This window comes from Lathamus discolor, chromosome 1 (genome assembly GCF_037157495.1).
Source record: "Lathamus discolor isolate bLatDis1 chromosome 1, bLatDis1.hap1, whole genome shotgun sequence".
Lineage (NCBI taxonomy): Eukaryota > Metazoa > Chordata > Aves > Psittaciformes > Psittacidae > Lathamus > Lathamus discolor.
Genome location: NC_088884.1, coordinates 13,997,690 through 14,018,772, shown reverse-complemented (window position 1 = coordinate 14,018,772; position 21,083 = coordinate 13,997,690).

The window sequence follows — 21,083 nt, the reverse complement described above, 5'->3', positions numbered from 1 at the left end:
ATCTGTCATGGACAAGTGCATTTTGTAAGCCTTTGGAAGCTGATGTGTAAGGATGCATTGCTAGAGTCAAACTAGCTTTGAACATACTTTCTTTAAAATGAGAGAACCATATTACTTTTTGAACTTATAAACAAGTAGAATAAATAAGCCACAGCAGAGCATGGCAAAAAGTGATTCTGCTACATCAGTTAGTTAGCAGTGTTGCTTCATTCAAAGCTCTCTCTACACAAGTGTGTACTTTGCTCTTTAGAAATACTTTGCTGCTTCTCATGTTTGGAAAACGTTTATTCATTTTTCTTTCTGTTAGGCAAGCTCCAAGAGTTCTGCAAAGTTTATATAAACAGGTGATGCCAATGAGGACCCCCACTTCCTGTGGAGTGTTTAGCTCAAAGAGACAACCTGAAATAAACTTTAGTTCCTAGAAAAAATCTGGGATATAAGTAAAATGACCTTTGTGTGATCAAAATAGAAGTTTAGGAAAGGGAAGGATATCTGAAAAAATAAATAATTATGCACCTTATGGCACCTGCTGCCATGGGGATTGAAGGTAATCAGATTCATTCTGGTAGCAAAACCAGCTGATTCCCAGGATGATTTACATAACCTACAGTCTCAATTCCAAGCCTTCAAACAAAAGCCATTCTTTAACATGGTTTTCCATAAACAGAATCATAACTCACCTGCCCTTCTCTCAGTTCCATCATGGGAAAACACCCCCTTAGGAGCTTTCTACTACTTTCCAACCCACAAATGTTTCTGCCAACTCAACTCAATTTGGAACTTCCGTGCTGTTTGCCACAGCTTCAAGGTGTGTTATATAGACCTGTCTTTGAAAGTGTCCTAGCTGCTGTGTGAATTCAGCTAGGTCTAATACCTACTTGACTACAAACAAATCACTCACTGAGAAAGATTGAAACAGACTCAATATTTGACTGGAGCTGGAAACAAACCATTTACCTACAATGAATAAATTTCTCTTTGCTTACTAGAAAGACAGTATCTGTATTCTGGAGTGACATGAGTGATATATTAAACACTGGATTTCAGAGCTTCTGCAATCATAGAACAATATTTTCCTTAATACAGGCATCACAATGCAAATGGGGAAGAACTAGCCTTCAGTAGAAACTAGGTGTAGTTTGGAGTTAGAGTTATTCAGAGTACGTAAATAAAAGCTAGCTGTAATTTGAGAAATACTGTGACAAGGACTCTGAAGCATAAACTTCTTAACAGGTGAGACACAGTTAACCAGTTCTTAATAAAGTAGTTTAGAAAGCTGCTCCCCACCTGGTTTCATGCATCTGTAATGACAGCCTCTAAAGTTTTTACCATGTTTAGTGCCTTCAGTCTTGCTATTTTGAATTCCAAGGAATGCTGCCTTCAGATATTCAGAACTGAAAAAAAAAACAAAAACAGAAACAAAAAAAAAGGACAAAAAAAAAACCCAAACCAGCCAAAAACAAAAACAACCAAACCCCAGTACAGTGGGATACTTGGAAGACAAGGAGTCAAAAGCTGCAGAAGCTCCTGTTGCCAGCTACCTAGAGTGATACGAACACAGATGACATGAATGATCTCTTGACCAGGACCTACCTCCTCTGTCAGGTCAACAAATACCAGGTTATTATGCAAAAGGTGGTTACTACCCTTTACTGGCTTCCTCCACAGGAGCTAGTCTAGTATCGAAGTTTGAGAAGAAACTGTAGGGTGTGAAGCAGTTTCACACAGGTTTTAGTTAGAAGTGACTACATTGATGAGAAAGCCAAGATTTCAGACAACCCCGATTTGGGAGTTTGGCTCAGAGATCTTTCTTCCCCTCAGTCCTTAAGACATGCATGTGATCTTCTTCACTATATAAAGAACTTGCTTGTCTACTTCCATCTGTAGACTCTGAGTTAAATGCTTTTGTTTTGCTCATTTCAGACAATTGTCTTAAAAGATAGTTGTAAGATTTATCTGAAATAATCTTCAGTAAGCAGGCACCATATATCATTCCATTGTCACTCTGACTATAGGGTGAAACATTCTTTAAACATGAAACTTGCATGCACTTCAGTCTACCATAATCCTGTAAAAGTTTTTCAGGAGGAGAACCCCAGCAAGTCTCTTGGAGCTCCCAAGAGACAGTATCCCCCACACTGAAATTGTACAACCAAGGTAGCTGTATCACCATTCATCTCAGAAACAAGAATAAACAGCCTTCAGTCCCTGCTTCATGTTGTGTAAAATTTGTAAGAGGTGATGCTTACCATTAACTGTCTCCAGTGTACCTTTTGGAGCAGGAAAATATTCATCATAAAAATGACATAAGTATGTCACAATGTCCTTTCTCTACAGCTTTTAGGTGTAATGATAGTCTTGTTCTAGCACAGACACAGAAAGTAATTATCCGCTCTTTTATTAGCTATCCAAAGCTTCTTCAATATAATTATTTTCTCTTTTTTGAAGAACACTACAATGCTATTCTCTGGAAGTCAGCTCATTAGACTGTACCTATTATTTCTCAGAATACAAAGGGTTACACTGCACAAATTTTCTTAGTTATTAGAAAATATATATATAGACATATTACAATGTAGAATAAGAAATACAAGTTAAGAAATACTGGGTCCCTTGTTTCTTATTCCAAGAGAAATACTTTCCATAATATATCGTATTTGCCTCCTGTACTACCTAGAAGCTGTGCTGTGATTTTTGTCTTTGAGTTAGAAGCAAAAGGACCCAAAGGGGCGGTGGGCTAGTTGTGCGTATTTTTGTCAGAGTTAACCTACTGCTCATTCCAGCAGCAGAGTTCACATCTCTACCTGCTCCATACATGAGGCCTCTTACTTATTGTGTGGCTAAGGAGATGCCACAGGGTTGCATGTGCTGTATCTTCACAACAACTCCAAAAGAAGGATTGGACTTCTGCAGTTTTGAGTGCTGTGTAAGGTTGCCACAGCAAGGTACTGAATTTTCCAGAAAGTTAATCCTACAGCACCTTATCAAAAAGAACAGAGTCTAAAATAAGTTTAAAAGATCCTTATCTGCTCGGCAAGAGGCCAAGAGGCAGAAAACAGTCTGAAAGTGCAGCTCTCTGAAGCAAGGATCATGACGGGAGGATTGCTGTTGAATTAGATTCACAGTGAAAATTTTCTCTAAACTGCAATATGTTGCTTACATCCCCTTTCCACCCAAAGAAGAGGGAAATCATGACAAGAAACAATGAAGCAAAAGAGACTTCTAGGGCTAAACCTAGTTTTGCCTAGTCTATTAAGTTCTACAGAAGAGGGTTATAAAAAATGCTGATATATGTTCTCTCAGGCCTGAAACAAGTAGCACTACTGATTTGTGCAAATTAAAAGCTTTGTATGGCATCTTTTGTCATGCAGTGAGATAATTCACCTTACCTAAAATAGGGAGCACCATGAGAAATGTGTGACATTCTTTTCAAGCTTACACAGAATTTAGGCTGAAACCGGTAGATGACATTGTGCTCTGGTCCTGGGCCCAGCAGTTGTTGTTGGGCCATAATGGAAAATCTCACTTTTCTCCTTTATTTGACTCAGTGTATCACTAGTTTCCTTCAGATTTTAGTGACTCAGTCCAAGTAACAATATAAGAGTGGAAGGGTTCAAGAAAAATATTATTAAGAAACCTTGTGGAGATGAATAGTGTCCAAAGAATAACCTTTATGGGTCTGCCTGTGAGGCAAAGAGCAAAGGTAATCCCATTATGTGAATTTCTTTAATTCAGTCATAGTCACAGATGCATGGTATGAACTCCGTATTTAGCTATATTAATAGCAAATCCAAATCCCTAAGTAGGGAATTGAAAGACAGCTTTTCCTTGCACAGAAACATACTGAAAAATCATGCTTGCCATAGAAGAATAGTAATGTTAATGTGAGTTCAGCCAAATTTGAGTAGATATTTCCTCTCCCATTTTTATCACTAACTGCTCAGATAGACTTTTCAGGGGAAAAAAAGATTGATAACACTGTGAATATTAGCACCAAAAATTACCACAGCTTTATTATGTCAATAATTTTTAGAGCCGCAAAGCTAAAACTGCAAGACATCATATGTGTGACGTTGGTCTTTTTTTTTTTTTTTAAGCATTTTAACGTGCCATTCAGTCAACTACAACTGCTTAAGATGAAAATGACTTCTCAGTGGTTTCTCAGGTAAATTTATTCACAGCAATAAACATTATTGTCTCATTTCCTCCATGTTAAAGTCCTTAGGTAATAATCAAATACTGAGAAATTACTGGGTTTTCCCTTTTTCTATTTCTTGCATAATTGCTGTACATTTTGTCTCACAAAACCTTTGGGTTTTTATTACAGCATGAAAACAACATACCTCCTACTGTGCTGTGTTGTTTCGATATACTGACTACAGCAGAAAATGAATAATACGTATTCATTAAAAAAAATGTCCATCAAAATAATCCATTCAAATCATTATTTTATATGTTCACCTAAAGCTGGAGAGAAACAAGAGATAGGAGACTGTGAAATTTTAAAGAAGTGTTGTCTATCTGAGAATGACATTCAGAGAATGAAATAATTGGTAAAGATTCAGATTGGGCACCGAGGAAAAATGTTTACAGGTAAGAACAATACAGTATTTTGTGATTCCACAAAAGTTCAAGTCTGAAAAGGATTAATACTTTTTTCTTAAATTTACATATTCATTTAATAAGTGTTTTGAGTAATTTGAATTTGGCACTTAGATGTCATTAAATGTTATTTTTTATTTTCATTATAAAAGTCCGTATCTCTATTTCATTCAATTTATTGAAGAAATTATTAATGCCTTTGTGGTTAAAAACATGTTAAAAACCTTAGCATGCTGTGAAGTGTACCTTTAGTCCAATATCAATATTAATAGAAACCCTCTGCAATTTACAACCTTGAAAAACATCTAATAGCTATTACTTGGTTTTCGTCTCGTTTATTTAGTAGTGCTTTAACTGAATGTTTTCTTGGTCTGCAATGAAATTAACATTATTCCTACATACCAAATATCTTGGGAATGAAAATGCAGTATCCTATCATTTAGATAGACTTGTTTTCTCCATGGAGTCAATAAAAAAGTGCTTTGAAAAGTGATTTTTTTTCTACTGACATTGCTTTGTAGGAAAGGTCACATTGTCATTTTGAAATATTTAGGATGTAAAAATCAGATATTGTTGTCCTGGTTTTTGCTGGGATAGAGTTAATTTTCTTCCTAGTAGCTGGTACAGTGCTCTAGTTTGGATTTAGTATGAAAATAATGTTGATTTGTGTTTTAAATAAAAAATACTACTTAAAATATTTGTAGTTGTTCTTCTGCAATTTTCTGTAGGTGAAAACTTTTTAGAACAACACTCTGAATGGCTAAGGGAGCAAGGCTTTACACAAGACAACTTGTAAAGAAACCTTATAGCAGTTGGGTGAAGCAATTTGCACCTGTTTTGTGGACATCTGACAATTATTACTCATGTTGCCACAGCCTATGAACTGCCATAGCTCTGTTTGTCCTTTATATAACCTTATATACAGTCAGCTAATTAGCATTGCAGACTTACTTTGCAGGGGAGACAGGTATTATAGGAGAAGGAGTGCATGGGTAATGATCAACTATAATGAAAAACTGAAATGGTGAAAAATACTTGCTTAGGAGCTTCATACTGGCAGTAGGCAGAGTTACTTGTCTGCATAGATGGCCTTGAGATTTTTATGGCAGTATTTGTATATTATCATTCAGTTGCATTTAAGATTTAGAAAGAAATTTATTAAGTTATTAAACCAAGCCTATAGATGCTTTTGCTTTATTCATAAAGTAGCTGCAAATATTCAGTATGCTGTATTATGCAGAGGAGAAAGAGGGAAAAGAAACAAGGAGACTCATTTGAGAAAACTCTAGAGAACTGAGAAACATTCATGGAGGAGGCTAGGCAGGTGAGCAGATTGATTCTACATATAACCTCCAGCAGCAGATGTTTCACAAATGATGCACATCTTCCATATTGTGCTCCAAAATCTCAGTCCAGTCTCATTTTCCTCAGATACAATGAAAAGATAATTGTGAAGCCTGCATGAAAGCAAAAGGATTTCTATTGTAAAAAGCTTTTTCTTTCAGCCATCCTTTTATCAAAATCAAAATTAGAAATAACTACATGATTCTTCATTTTCATTATACACTGTTTAAAACTTTCTATTCTTTCTCTTAAAATGTCTCATTATTAATTATTTCCTTAAAAAATTGAAAATCCCTTGATTTTCAAAAAACATTTCTTGTAATATGTGGTTTTGTGTTAATCTGAGAGCCTGGTAGCAAAGACAGGCACTGTTACTACCCCTTGCCCTTACCACTTTCAAGATTATGAGACGCAGAAAGATCTGTGACTGAAACACCCTCTGTTTTCCTAGCAACCTAACAGAAGGTGAAATCCTGCTACTCAAATTCACCCTGGCTGGAACTTTGCAACAACCTCATTCACGTCTGTGGGCTGCTCATAGAGGTGCCTTTGATTGTGGTCCTGGGATCAAAGCCCGTGTATAGAGAATACAAAGGTCATACACAATTCATCTTGAAGAATTTCTTCACAAACAACTTTTCAGTATTTAAGGAATTAAAGAATTCACTGATTGCTGGAGATTCCCTCGTACTTATTAATATGTACCAACCCACATACAAATAATAAAAACAAGAACAATAAAAATAATATTTTACTATGGGCTTCTATATTATCGGTATTTGTGCAACATGAGAAACTAGGTATACTCGTGGTTTCAATTCTAGTGGTGTGTTTGTCAGTTAAATAAAAAGTCTGGTCAGTACCTGCAGATAAATACCAAAACACACCAAAAGTTAAAAACAATCTTGCTGAAAGCTGTATGCTGAACCTTAATGACCTTTTGTTCTGGGTCTGTTTCTGATATTGATAATTCTTTATGTATGAAGTCTGAGTTGGTGACTTCAAAAGTAAAAATGAGAAAAAAGCCTAATCCAATATATCCAGGAAACACAAGTTGTTTAGAGAAAACAGTCTGCAGATTAAAGATAAGAAAGAAGCATGCAATCAGTTATCTGCATTGTCAGTATTTTAACTTGTATCTTTGCTAAAATATTAGTCATGTGTAAGTACGTTTAGATTTTTTAAGTCACTTAGCCTTTTCTCACTCCTTTTTCACTACAGATTTGTTATAACTATCTTCACAGTTAACATTTTTATTGGTTCCTCTATTAGTTATAAATCATTTTCTGTCTTAGCATATGTCAATAAATATAGAAAACTGAGGCATGAATGTGGATTTCAGGGTGTCATACATGTAAGTGGTTAATTCCAGCCATCATGCAACTTTTCAGGAGCATTATAAAAAGGCAAAAAATAAATTAATTATTCTAAAAGGGGAATCAGTCACAGGTAAAATAAGGTTCATGTATGGAAAAATGTCTTTTGCAGAGGATTTCACGATTAAAGACAGGAGCTGCACCTATATGAGTAAGTTAAAAAGGGCTGGGTCCCAGGCCTGGGCCCTACAAATCAACTGGCCATCTTGTTATATCATAGATTAAGTACCGTGTCTTTGTTTTGGCCTGTGTTAAAAAAAAAAAAATAATAAAAATGCTGAGGCATCATCTGGGGCTTAGCATGAACTAGTGACTATTCTCCAGCAGACCAGCCTCTGCCAGGGAATAAGAATGTTTATTAGAAAAGCCTTGACATGACTGTGTCAGTTGGGTTCAGGATAAAAGGATGTATGCTGGCATTACTTATTTCACAGGTATAAGTGTAGTCACAGGGTTACAGGTGATTCTGGACTATCTTCTCTTCTGGTGTCACAAGCCTCCTTCTTTTTTTGGAAGGAGAAAGTCAATTGACTTAAAAATAATTAAAAGTAATTGAAACATGTCTATATATCAATGTTTTGCTTCTAGTAATCCCAGTCTGTCTGTTGCTAATGTAACTTTTTATATTTATTTATCCAAAGCGATCTCTTATCACTTCTTCATCATCTGCTATTTCAACTTTCCTATCTATTTTTCTGCTTTTTTTCTTTCTTCTTTTGCCATCAAGAGGAACTCAGACATGCTCAGGAACCTCATAAGGCTCCACAAGGCCAAGTGAAAGGTTCTGCACCTGTGTCAGGGAAACCCATGGTATCAATGCAGGCTGGCGGATGAAGGAATTAAGAGTACCCTAGAGGAGAAGGACTTGGGGGAACTGGTGGATGAAGGATTGGACATGAGCCAGCAGTGTGTGCTTGCAGCCCAGAAAGTCAACCATACCCTGGGCTTCATCTAAAGGAGTCTGGCCAGCAGGTTGAGGCCCCTTTACTCTGCTCTGGTGAGATCCAGTCTGGAATACTGTGTCCAGCTATAGAATCCTAAGCACAGGAAAGACATGGACCTGTAGGAAAGGGCCCAGAAAAGGACCACAGAAATGCTCAGAGCGATGGAGTACCTCTCCTATGAGGACAGGCTAAGAGACTTCAGGTTGTTCAGCCTGGACAAGAAAAGTTCCCAGGGAGAGGGTATTGCAGCCTTTCAGTACTTAAAAGGGGCCTATAATAAAGATGGGGAGAGACTTTTTAGCAGGATCTGTTGCAATGGGATGAGGGGTAATGGTTTTAAATTAAAGAGGGGAGACTCAGACTAGGTGCGATGAAGAAAATTTTACAGTGAGAGTGGTAAAATACTCGTCCATGTCCACCATGTACCACCATGTCCAAGACATGGTGGATGCACTATCCCTGAAGACATTCAAGGTCAGGGTGGATGTGGTTCTGGGCAACCTGATCTAGTTGAAGATGTCCCTCTTCGTTACAGGGGGTTTAGATAGATGACCTTCATAGAATCATAGAATCATAGAACAGTCAGGGTTGGAAAAGACCTCAAGATCATCTAGTTCCAACCCCCCTGTCATGGACAGGGACATCTCACGCTAAACCATCCTACCCAAGGCTTCATCCAACCTGGCCTTGAACACCGCCAGGGATGGAGCACTCACAACCTCCCTGGGCAACCGATTCCAGTGTCTCACCACCCTAACAGGAAAGAATTTCCTCCTTATATCCAATCTATACTTCCCCCGTTTAAGTTTTAACCCGTTACCCCTTGTCCTGTCACTACAGTCCCTGGCGAAGAGTCCATCCCCAGCATCCCTATAGGCCCCCTTCAGGTACTGGAAGGCTGCTATGAGGTCCCCACGCAGCCTTCTCTTCCCCAGGCTGAACAGCCCCAACTTCCTCAGCCTATCTTCATACGGGAGGTGCTCCATTCCCCTGATCATCCTCGTGGCCCTCCTCTGGACTTGTTCCAACAGTTCCATGTCCTTTTTATGTTGAGGACACCAGAACTGCACACAATACTCCAGGTGAGGTCTCACAAGAGCAGAGCAGAGGGGCAGGATCACCTCCTTCGACCTGCTGGTCACGCTCCTTTTGATGCAGCCCAGGATACGGTTGGCTTTCTGGGCTGCGAGCGCACACTGCTGGCTCATGTTCGTTTTCTCATCAACCAGCACCCCCAAGTCCTTCTCTGCAGGGCCGCTCTGAATCTCTTCTTTGCCCAATCTGTAGCTGTGCCTGGGATTGCTCCGACCAAGGTGTAGGACCTTGCACTTGTCATGGTTGAACTTCAAAGGTTCCTTCCAACATATCGATTCTATGATTCTATGATTCCACTATTAATTTCTCAGTATACTTAATTATTTGAGGATACATAGTGGATCATAGAAACATCCACTATGTGGATCAAAACACTAACTTTAAACAGGCAAGTTAACATAATGGTAAATTGATATATTTACAATTGCAAAACCATAATCTGCTTCATACACCAGCTGTTCCTTATATAATCTGTAAAATTAGATTATTTTGGAGACTTTTGTTTTTTTATCAAGTTCTTGAGAACATTTTCCATTCCTCCCAAAACAAGCACTTTCCTTATTTTTAGAAGTATGCATTATCTTCCTCAAGAACTGGTCATTCAGAATTCCTGTAATCATGTCATTAATAAATGTTTTATATGACTGGAACTTGGATTAAATTATATACCACTCGTTTTGATTCCAGCAGTTAAGTTTTTATACCAGGTTTCAAATATATATGTAATGTATGGTTTCTACAGTAAAAAATTATATTTGCAAATTAGATACTCAAGAAATAAAGGAAGAGTTGGAGTAGAATGATTTAAAGCATTGCATTTACACTTTGATATTTAATATATAGGAAAGATAGAATTACAAGTTTGTCTAGGAAAGCAATTAACACATTGCTGGACATCTGAAAGAGTATTTCAAAAGGTATATGACTACTAATATTATGTGTGACTTTTCCACCCTACATTTTAGTGTTTGAAGCATTTTGGTTTTACAAGTTTGAGGCCTAGAATAAGTCACAGTGATTGTTATTCCACTGTCCTTGGAGGGCATACACCAAATTTACGTGATTGAAACTGAGACAATAAGATAGACTTACATGTTATAATTTCTTGTAACATCACAGTTTCCTTGATTTATTTCAGCATTTTGTGATTAATCTATGTCTTCCACCAGGATGATTATTTTTCTCCCACACTAGTAAAAGTCAAGGTTGTAAATCATAGAATCGTAGAATCATAGAATCATAGAATAGTTAGGGTTGGAAAGGACCTCAAGATCATCTAGTTCCAACCCCCCTGCCATGGACAGGGACACCTCACACTAAACCATCTCACCCAAGGCTTTCTACAACCTGGCCTTGAACACTGACAGGGACGGAGCATTCACAACTTCCCTGGGAAACCCATTTCAGTGCCTCACCACCCTAACAGGAATGAACTTCCTCCTTATATCCAATTTAAACTTCCCCTGTTTAAGTTTTAACCCATTACCCCTTGTCCTGTCACTACAGTCCCTGACGAAGAGTCCCTCCCCAGCATCCCTATAGGACCCCTTCAGATACTGGAAGGCTGCTATTAGGTCTCCACGCAGCCTTCTCTTCTCCAGGCTGAACAGCCTCAGCTTTCTCAGCCTATCTTCATACGGGAGGTGCTCCAGTCCCCTGATCATCCTCGTGGCCCTCCTCTGGACTTGTTCCAACAGTTCCATGTCCTTTTTATGTTGAGGACACCAGAACTGCACACAATACTCCAGGTGAGGTCTCACAAGAGCAGAGTAGAGGGGCAGGATCACCTCCTTCGACCTGCTGGTCACGTTCCTTTTGATGCAGCCCAGGATACGGTTGGCTTTCTGGGCTGCGAGCGCGCACTGAAGCCGGCTCATGTTCATTTTCTCATCGACCAGCACCCCCAAGTCCTTCTCTGCAGGGCTGCTCTGAATCTCTTCTTTGCCCAATCTGTAGCTGTGCCTGGGATTGCTCCGACCAAGGTGTAGGATTTTGCACTTGTCGTGGTTGAACTTCATAAGGTTCATAAAATATCAGACAAAAAATATGCAGATAAGTAAAACGTGATGTCATGCTTCCTGAAAGATATTTGTGGCATTATGGAAGACCTGTCTAAAAACAGAAGATCTGAATATGACAACATAATAACAAGAAAGAAAAATTAAGAAAAAATAAAGAAAAAAGGAAAAAAGCTGTACTAACTTCCACCTAACACACAGAACATATTACAGAAAAAGTATGCTGTTATTTTTATTCCTGCGAAATGCTGACAGACTTCACAACTGTGTTTCCTGAAAAAAATATCAGTCACATCTACATGGTGGCATTAACAAGGCTTAGACCTTGAAATAAGTTCTTTCAGACCTTCCATGTTATGCTATTTGCTATGTTGTGTGCTATATCATCTACTATGGTATGTACAGCATGATACAGAAATATGCGAGTCCTTGAATAAATGGGGGACAAAGGGACAAAGGAACTCCTGTGAGCTTTTCAGAGTTCTGAAATGGTGGCAGTCTGGAAAACATTTGCTTTACATCTCAATGTTTTTCTTTGTGTTATAGAATCTTCTAGCTCATTACTGAGCTTTAAATAACTAAGGAGTGCAGCATGTCAGTGCATTACCCAATAAAAAGTTTTTTCTGTGATATTTTAATTGAACATACTGAGTTATGGGTATCTAAACAAGAATTCTCTTTTATGATGGGTGGAGAAGGAAAAAAGTTTGCATTGTCTAAAACATTATGCATTTATTGACAAAATTGTATCACTACAGGCTCAATATTGTACCTGTCAAAAATATTCATAAGAATATATTGTACGTGTCAAAAACATTCATAGGAAAACCCAGAGAACTAGTTAAAGGCTAGAAGTTTGTGAATACTTTATTTGTTGTATCTCAAGACAAAAGTTTTATCATTGTAAATTTCAATTTATGGATCACCACACTTTGTCAATAAATTACAGTTCTTGAACAGTAGCTATAAAGTGTCTAAATATACAAAGGTTATGTTGTTCCAAAGGAAGTATACCTAAGCACATGGTTTCACGTGCCTGAGGAAAGAGTTCTTAAATCTTGTCCTAGTCTTCATTTTAGTAAGTTCAAAACCATGAATACACTAGATGTTTTACATCACTTTGCAAAATAGAGGGTCAGGGAATGTAAGAGGGAGATAGAGTACTGGAATCATACCCTACCTTCCCTGGGACAGGCACAACAGGAAGACAGAATACATGGTATGAAGGATTCCTTATGGTCTCTCCACCTGGCTGACCATAGTGACTTAAAGGATAAAGGAAAATAGTGACAAATTCCCACCTGGCACAGCCTGCATGTCTCCTCTGTGACTACCCTGCTTTCCCAGGTGCCATTGCACAAGCATAGTAATTTTGGACTTTAGTAAAGGATTCAACACTGTCTCCTACAACATTTCCCTGGAGAAACTGGCTGCTTATGGCCTGATAAAGTGTATTCTTTGCTGGGTAAAAAAACTGAATGGGTGAGCCCTAACAGTGGTGGTGAATGGTTTCCCATATAGTTGTCAACGAGTCACTAGTGTGTCTCTCAGGGCTCGGCATTGGGGCCAGTCTTGTTTAATGTTTTTATTGACAATCTGCATGAGATGATAAAGTGCACTCTCGGTAAATCTGCAGAAGAGTCTAAATTGGGTGGGAGTGTTGATCTGCTGAAGGATAAGAAGGCTCTGCAGAGGATCTGTACAGGCTGGATCAATAGGCTGAGGTTCAACAAGGCAAAGTGCTGGGTCCTGCATCTGGACCACAGCAACCTCATGCACCTCTACAGGTTTGGGGAAGAGTGGCTGGAGAGCTAGTATGTTGAAAATGACCTGGGGCCATTGACTGGCATCTGGCTGAACACTGAGCCAGTGTTTGCAGCCAAGAAGGCAAATGGCATCCTGCCCTGTATCAGAAATGGTGTGGCCAGCAGGCCTAGAGAAGTGATCGTTCCTCTGTACTTGGCACTAGTGAGGCTGTACTTTGAATCCAGTGTTCAGTTCTAGGCCCCTCACTACAAGAAAGACAAGAAGTGCTGGAGCTGGTCCAGAAAAGGGCAACAAAGGTTGTGAAGGGTCTGGAGCACAAGTCTGATGAGGAACTGATGAGGGAACTGGGGTTGTTTAGTCTGAAGAAGAGAAGGCTCAGGAGGGACCTTATCGCTCTCTACAGCTACCTGAAAGAAGAATGGAGCAAGGAGGTGGCTCGTCTCTTCTCCCAGCTAACAAGTTATAGAACAAGAAGAAATGGCCTCAGGTTGCACTGAGGGAGTTTAGATTGGATATTAGGAAAAAAATGTTCACTGAAAGGGTTGTCAAGCCTTGGAACAGGATGACCAGGGAAGTGGTTGAGTCACTATCCCTGGAGGTATTTAAAAGATGTGTAGATGTGGTACTTAGGGACATGGTTTAGTGGTGAACCAGGCAGTGCTAGATTAATGGTTGAGCTAGATGATCTTAAAGGTCCTTTCCAACCTAAAATATTCTATGATTCTATGATTCTTTGCTGGCTGCCGAAACAGTTAACTTTTTTATGGTAGGTGAGTCCACCTGGGTTTCTTTCCAGAGAAGAAACTACCCAAAGTAATATGCAGAAAGAATTAGGAGATTTGCAGGCTCTTAGGCTTTTTATCTGCCAGGGAGCAGTCTTGGAGGCATATATATGAGGAGGCACATATATGAGGAGGCACATCTTATGCCAAAACCTGTCATCAGGGCTGTGCTCCACTGCCCTGTCTACCTGTTGCCTAATCACACTGACATCTTCAGTCCCTGATTGTCGTAACAGGGAAAGCTGGTCTCTCTTGTGTAAAGTTCAGGCTGTTACAAGTGATGCAGCAATTTGGCCCTGGTAAAAGTAGACCTGATAAAGAAGAAACCAGAGTTAGCAGAAAACATGTTTACATTTTCTCCCCCAGTACTCCAGAGATATCATAGAGGAACCTTTTAACTATATACTTTTTTTCCTTAAAAAGACTGATTTCTTTCATTCACACAGCTCTCTGACAGAAAGGGAAATTACATGGGTTGTGCAGATGCCTGTGGTTATCCATAAATATAGCTTTTTTAAGTGAAAAAATTGGAATGTAATTGAATAACTGCCTTAACCAGTCAAGACATTTTATTTCTTTGTTTACACAATAAAGACTAGAACATTTATCTATTTATCACCATCTTCTTAAAAGCTTGCAAATAATTTATGAGTTTCTTATATACTGCTAAAGGTAAAAATTGATTTGTACATATTTATAATTTCCATCAGATTTCAAAAGCCTTATAAATGGAGAATTGAGACATTGTTTTAGAAATCTTCAATTTGTACATCTCACATGTTCTTCTTGCAAGTATATATGATTATTTGTCAAAACATAAATGCATTCTTTTTTTGCAACACAGATACACGAATACAAGTTGATGTCAGAACTGTTTCAGCTTTTCGAAAATCATGTTTCTCCCTTTTTAAAATGCTATACATATTTTGTATAAACTAATAACCAAGTTAGAAATGGCATAACATTTTGTACAGTCTCCAGCTATAAATTTGGTGTAGGGCCATAAAAATCCAATTTAAAGGGTGTTCGCCAGCTAATGGGGGACATGAGTTACTATTTGAATTTCAGAACTACTTAAAACATGTCATTCCTTGGGTGAAAATGTTCATTGGTAAATGGTGGCATAGAGGTCTTCTGGCTACAGAGATAAGGCATGGGTGAATACAGAATGTATTTTAAGATGAAGTCACTTTCTTAATCTTTGAATTTCACAGGTTCTACAGTTTAATATGTCTTTTAAACTTTTGCTAGTGTATTGAAGAGTTTCTTTAGAAAAGCAAAACATGAAACTTTCTTTAGAGCTTATAGCAAACTTCATGTGTTTAAGGATATATTTGTAATCACTGAAAACCAGAGCTCAGATTTCTAGTTTCTGCATAGTTATTTTGTGAAGTTGATTGTAGAATTATAAGAAGTCAATTCCAAATATAAATGCTACCTGTCCTAGGACCTGTCAACCTCAAGAATGAAAATGCATCATTTCTGAAGTAAGTGTGATTTATTTTGAAGGTCATGTAAATTAAATGCTTACAATTGTTGCATTTATATTACAGTTACTGAATATCTAGGAGATTAATAAAAAGATGACTTGCTTTCCTGTTTGATTTAATTTTTTACTACAGATATTTGGTACTTTTGTAGTGCTAGCTAGGCCTGAACTTTCGTGCTTTCCATGCTGGAATCTAACTCAGCAATTACAGAAAGCCGCTACTGTGAATATTTCCATGTGCAACGTAAATTGCACATTTCCAGGAGCAAACAGTACAGATATGTGATCTGTATGCATAAAAGTTGCTTGGCATATGAAAATAAACCAGTGTTTCCTTTTAAGTATCCCATGTTCATTCTAGAATGAACATACTTTCATAATTTGAAATATTACTATACGGGTTAAACACATGGGAATCATAGGACTAGCTGACGGTATGTGTATTCTAGGTTTATGAGGGCATCCCATGCGTATAAAAGGATTTCTTTATGTTCTCTGATCTACACAGTTTGATACTTGTTTCTCATAATGTCTCTGGTTCAGTATTGGCCAATTTGTCAGTCTGTGGCCTTGCCGTGTATGTGAACAAGACTTCATGGAGCAAGAAAAAAGGTGTGTTCTGTACATAGTTATGGAAGTAAGTCAAACCATATGTGGTAGCCCAATATGTTTTATTTCTCTTAAATCAGTTCATAATATTATTCCTTATTAATTCCATTTAAAGTCTTACAAATGTCCCCAAATATTAGACTCCCCTAGGAGTTTGCTGTGTTAATATGAAACATTCTTACTATTACATCATCATCAGACTTTCTTTTCCTCTTGGCAGTTGTCCAGACTTAGCAAACCTCTTTGTCTATTTCTCCTACAAGTGTTGAATGCCCTCTTTAGCCTTTTTCAACAAACGTGTTATGAAAATTAACACAGAAAGTAAACACTTTACCTTTTCAGCACCTTTCAAGACCTCCAGTCTTCTACATATCCATATATTTTTAAATTATTAGGCTGGAAGGTAAGTTGAGAAAATGTCATTTAGGATTGCAGAAGAGAAATCTTAACTGAAATAAAAGAGGTAACTCATAAGCTTAAGGTTACATACCTGCTTATGCAGCTTCCAAAGGTATGTTTATTTGTCTAAAGAAAATCACAAGGAAATAAAATTTCTGTTCGTATTTCATTGCACAGAGCACTCACCACAATCTTCATTTGCTTCAGAGATTTCTTATTTGCCTAAAGTGAAAGTGGACTGAATACTTGTGTGCTTGCTCAATGACACATTCTGTGGCATGTTAACTAAGCAGGGCATATATACATCTATTTCATATTCAACTACAATGCTTAATTCAATACAACCCAAGTATTTGACAGTACATAGACACTCCCCTTAGTACTGCAAAACCTCAACTGAAAAATATCTAAAAACATGAGATCAAACAAAAAGGAAGACCATTTATTGCAAAAGCATCTTTTTCATCCTTACAGAATATTACTGATTAGTTATTAGTTATTACATTTCAGCCAAATTACAAGTATCAAAGCAAAGACTTGTTTTTGAGATCCTGACTTTTTGCAATACTTCTAGTTGAGTCAACTTACAGTTTATTTCAATTCTTCAGGGAAGACTTCAATAAAATATTAGAAGGATTAATAGTCCTACTCCCATTAGGGGCAGGAATATCAGATGCTTACTGTATGATTGCATTAAGCAAAGATTAAAAACCTTCGGTGAATAGCTTGCAGTGCTGTTAGGATTTTTACTGTTTTGCTTCTCAGTTCCTTATAGTGGCTTTTACAGATGAATTGAAAACACAGAATTCATCTCTCTTTTCCATGAAGTGTTTTGTCCTAATGATTATTCTTTGCATGCATTCTTGGTTACATCAAATAGACATTCAAGATTGTAGGCTTTATTGAATTATAATACACCAATGGTTTGTCTAAACATGAAAGTCATATCTTTAAAGAGACGGTTCTACCAGTCTCATCTTGCAAAGGCACAGAATAATGGTTACAAATAAAATGGGTACGTTCAAGGCCCATCTACTTTCCCAAAGCCATCTACTTTCCCAAAGAGTGGGAAAAGTGAAAAAAATAGAAAATGTGATGGGTACATGTCCTCTTTTCAGTCTTCCCTGTAAACTCAGCCTAATGAATGTTGTCTTCTCTCTGTTTACCACAGTGAGGCAACAGCAATGCAGAGTAGCTTTATAACATCAACATATTAAAGGGAAGCAGCTTAGGCAAAGTTTTCACTTGTACATTTATTAGCATAGATATGTTGCTATTATACTCCACAGTACTTAATGACAGTCCCTGTGAAGTCATAAATGTAATTTGCCCTGTAAGACCTTTACAGATCCTTTGGATAATTGAGTAACAAAATGCAATATAATCTAATTTTACAGTAAAATGACAGAAATTGCTTTCCTAACCCTTTAACTTCATTTTTTTAGTAACCAAATAAAAATTTTGAAAACTTAAGAAGTATACTAGGAAAATGCAACCACCTTTCCGAAAGTCAAAAGTAACATCTTGATATACATACAGAAGAAGAGAACAATTCTCTTGGTAGACAAGCAGACATCTTGTGGATCATGTCCTGGTTTTAGCAGTAGCAGTCAGTTTTTCTCCGTAGCTGGTGCAGCACTGTGTTTTGACTTTCAGCCTGGGGACAGAGCTGATAACACTGATGTTTTCTAGTTGTTGCTAAGTAATGTTTACTCTGACTAAGGACTTTCTGAGTCTCATGATCTGCCAGGGACGAGAGGAGGCCGGGAGGAAGCAGAGACAGGACACCTGACCCAAGCTAGCCAAAGAGGTATTCCATACCACAGCACATCATGCCCAGGGAGGTAACTGGGAGTTACCCAGAAGCGCACAGGCTCTCTTCTGGGTGGTCGGACTCTATCGGCAATTGGTACTGTATTCTCTTCCCTTATTATTTTCTCTTACCATTATTATTATTGGTGGTAGCAGTAGTGATTTGTGTTATACCTTAGTTCCTGGGCTGTTCTTATCTCAACCCATGGGAGTTACATTCTCTCGATTCTCCTCCCCATCCCTCTGGGAGTAGGAAGGTGGGGAGGGGGAAGGAAAGAAAGAGGGAGAAAGGGGGGGGGAATGAGTGAACGAGCTGTGTAGCTGGGTTTAAACCATGACACAGAAGGATTCAAAATCTAAATTTTAAGCAGGTCAGAAAAAGGTTGATCAAACTGTCCTTCTGTAACTCTCTAGAAAAGGTGCACAGCACTGTAATCCACTGTCCTTATTGTAGTGCCTAATAAACAAAGGCTAAGAGCTGACTCGTAAGTCTAACTCCTATCTTGGCAAGATTAAAGGTATCCCAGTCACAGGAGTTCTCTGAACCACATATCTGGGGCTATTTCAGAATCTAGATCTATGTCTGTGATAGGCTGAGCTGATGGGTGAGCCCTGGATGTTGAAAAAGTAAATAAAGTCAAATATAACCAAAAGCCTAGAAAACCAAAAAGAAGACAAAATACCAGAATCACAGATAATTCAAGGAGTGTCATATTACTGGATGTATTGAATATTGCTCTGCACTAAATATGGCAACATTGAGAAAATCTCAAATATACTAAACATTATTAGTAAGGCACTAACTAATAAAAGTTAGTTTTTTGATTAGCTTTTCAAAAGATGACCTAAATGAATTATTGAAGATCCATGAGCTATGTACTTCTCTTAGGAGTTCGGAGTTTCCCGATTTCACTCAATCTTCCGTATGCTCAAGTGTCAAGAGAGAATGACAACAACTGCAATCTGGAGTTTATACTATAAAATGTAAGCTAAGTTCACTTGTAGAGAAATAATCAGTGTTCCCAACTTTTTAGACATGCTAAAGTCTAAAGCAAATAAACATGCATGTATGCATATGTCCTGGTTGTGGGCTATGTATCTCTTTTAAAAAAATTTCATTTTCAATTTACTGAAAATTTCCAGAAACTATGAAAATATTTGTATTTATGAAGCACTGCTCCAAGGTTGCTAGATATATTACCAGACCAGACTTTATTCCCCATATTCATTTTCATTTGAAATAAATAGACTCATTAAGTTTTCAAAAATTCCATCTTCTGTCTATTGTTTTCCAGAACCTGGTTTGTTGGTTGTTTTTTTTTTTTTTTCCCCACCAGCTTTGAAGGCTGCATTTGATTTCTTCTTCTTCAGATGGAGATTTTCAAGTATTTTCACAGCATATTCCCTGATCAGAGACTAGCTCCAGCTGAAATGTATGTCTTTATTTATCCAGTCAGCTTCTTATTATATCTGAAAACTGACAGAGCCACTCAACAGAGGCTGCAGATGCCACAATATCAAATGTGAAGGATGAACAAAATATGCATATTTAGTTTCTTTTGTCAATGAACAAGAATACAGAGGTGATTCATAACATTCACAGCAATCATTCTGACATTAGATAACAACTAGATAACAAGCTGTGGAACAATGAGTACTTAAATATGTGTATCAGCTATGTGTACAGGCAAAGATATACTGATAAGCATAAGAACAATGTAGACTCAGTATAAAATCTACCACTCAGTAAAAACCTCAAATATGTGCATGGTAGAGTAGTGGGTTTCAAGAAGTGTCATTAATTTTCCTATTTTTCACCTGATTTAGGCATCCTGTGATAGACATATCGCACTTTGCTAGTGACTTTCATTTTTAACATGTATTATTCACAAAGGGCTGGTTAGTATTTCATTGACACAGCAGGGATAAGAAGAAAGTGCTCCACAGAACAAGCAGAACTATTTACCAGTTTATACAAAGATGGATATGACTACAGACTTTCTTTTGGTCATAATGTAGTCATGCAAAACCAGTTCATCTGACTATATGGTGGTTTAATAGCAAGTAAAAAATTCATATATTTCTTGGAATCTTTGATCTTTCTCTTATTTCAGCAGTTACCTGAACCAGTACAAACAGGTGTTGACCAGTTTAACAAGACCTGAAACCTGATCCTTTTACAGAGAGAAATAAGTAACTTTGCCTGTTTTATTTTTTTTATGGAGGATGTCTTATGTTTTATGTCTGCTTCAACTACATCTATTACATCCTTCTGTATGCACTTTTAATTTGGGGTTTTGTTTTGCTTTTCCTTTTGGTTTATTTTAAATTTTCTTTCAGAAATGGGAGATGATAACTGAGAATCTTAGACCTTCTTGTGTGGTTTTTTCCCCTTGAGAAATTCAGAAAAAACGAGCTCTTTATTTCTTAATCTAAAGAATGCTGAAGAACCATTTGGAGCTGTAGAAATTGTTATGGATCATTTGTACGATATGCATCATCTTCCAACCTACAGCACATACCTTCAACTAACTTTATAGAAGTGTACAAAATTTAAGGGATTGGTATTCTTTCCATTTATGACTGGCATGTAATTCAGCACTTACTTTACTTAGCTGATCTACTTCTCATTTCTGTCAAAACTTGTTTTTTGCAAACGAGGAAGGGAAATAGTAGATAAGAAAACATCTAACATACTCAGTTCACACAGTCCGAAAAATACTCCCTCTCTACAATTATCTTGTATGACTTTGAGCAGAGAGTCACAGTTCAGTGTTTAAATGTTTTCACAAAATAAATATTTTAATCTTTTCCAAGAAGAAATAAATAAAATTTTTTACTTTTTT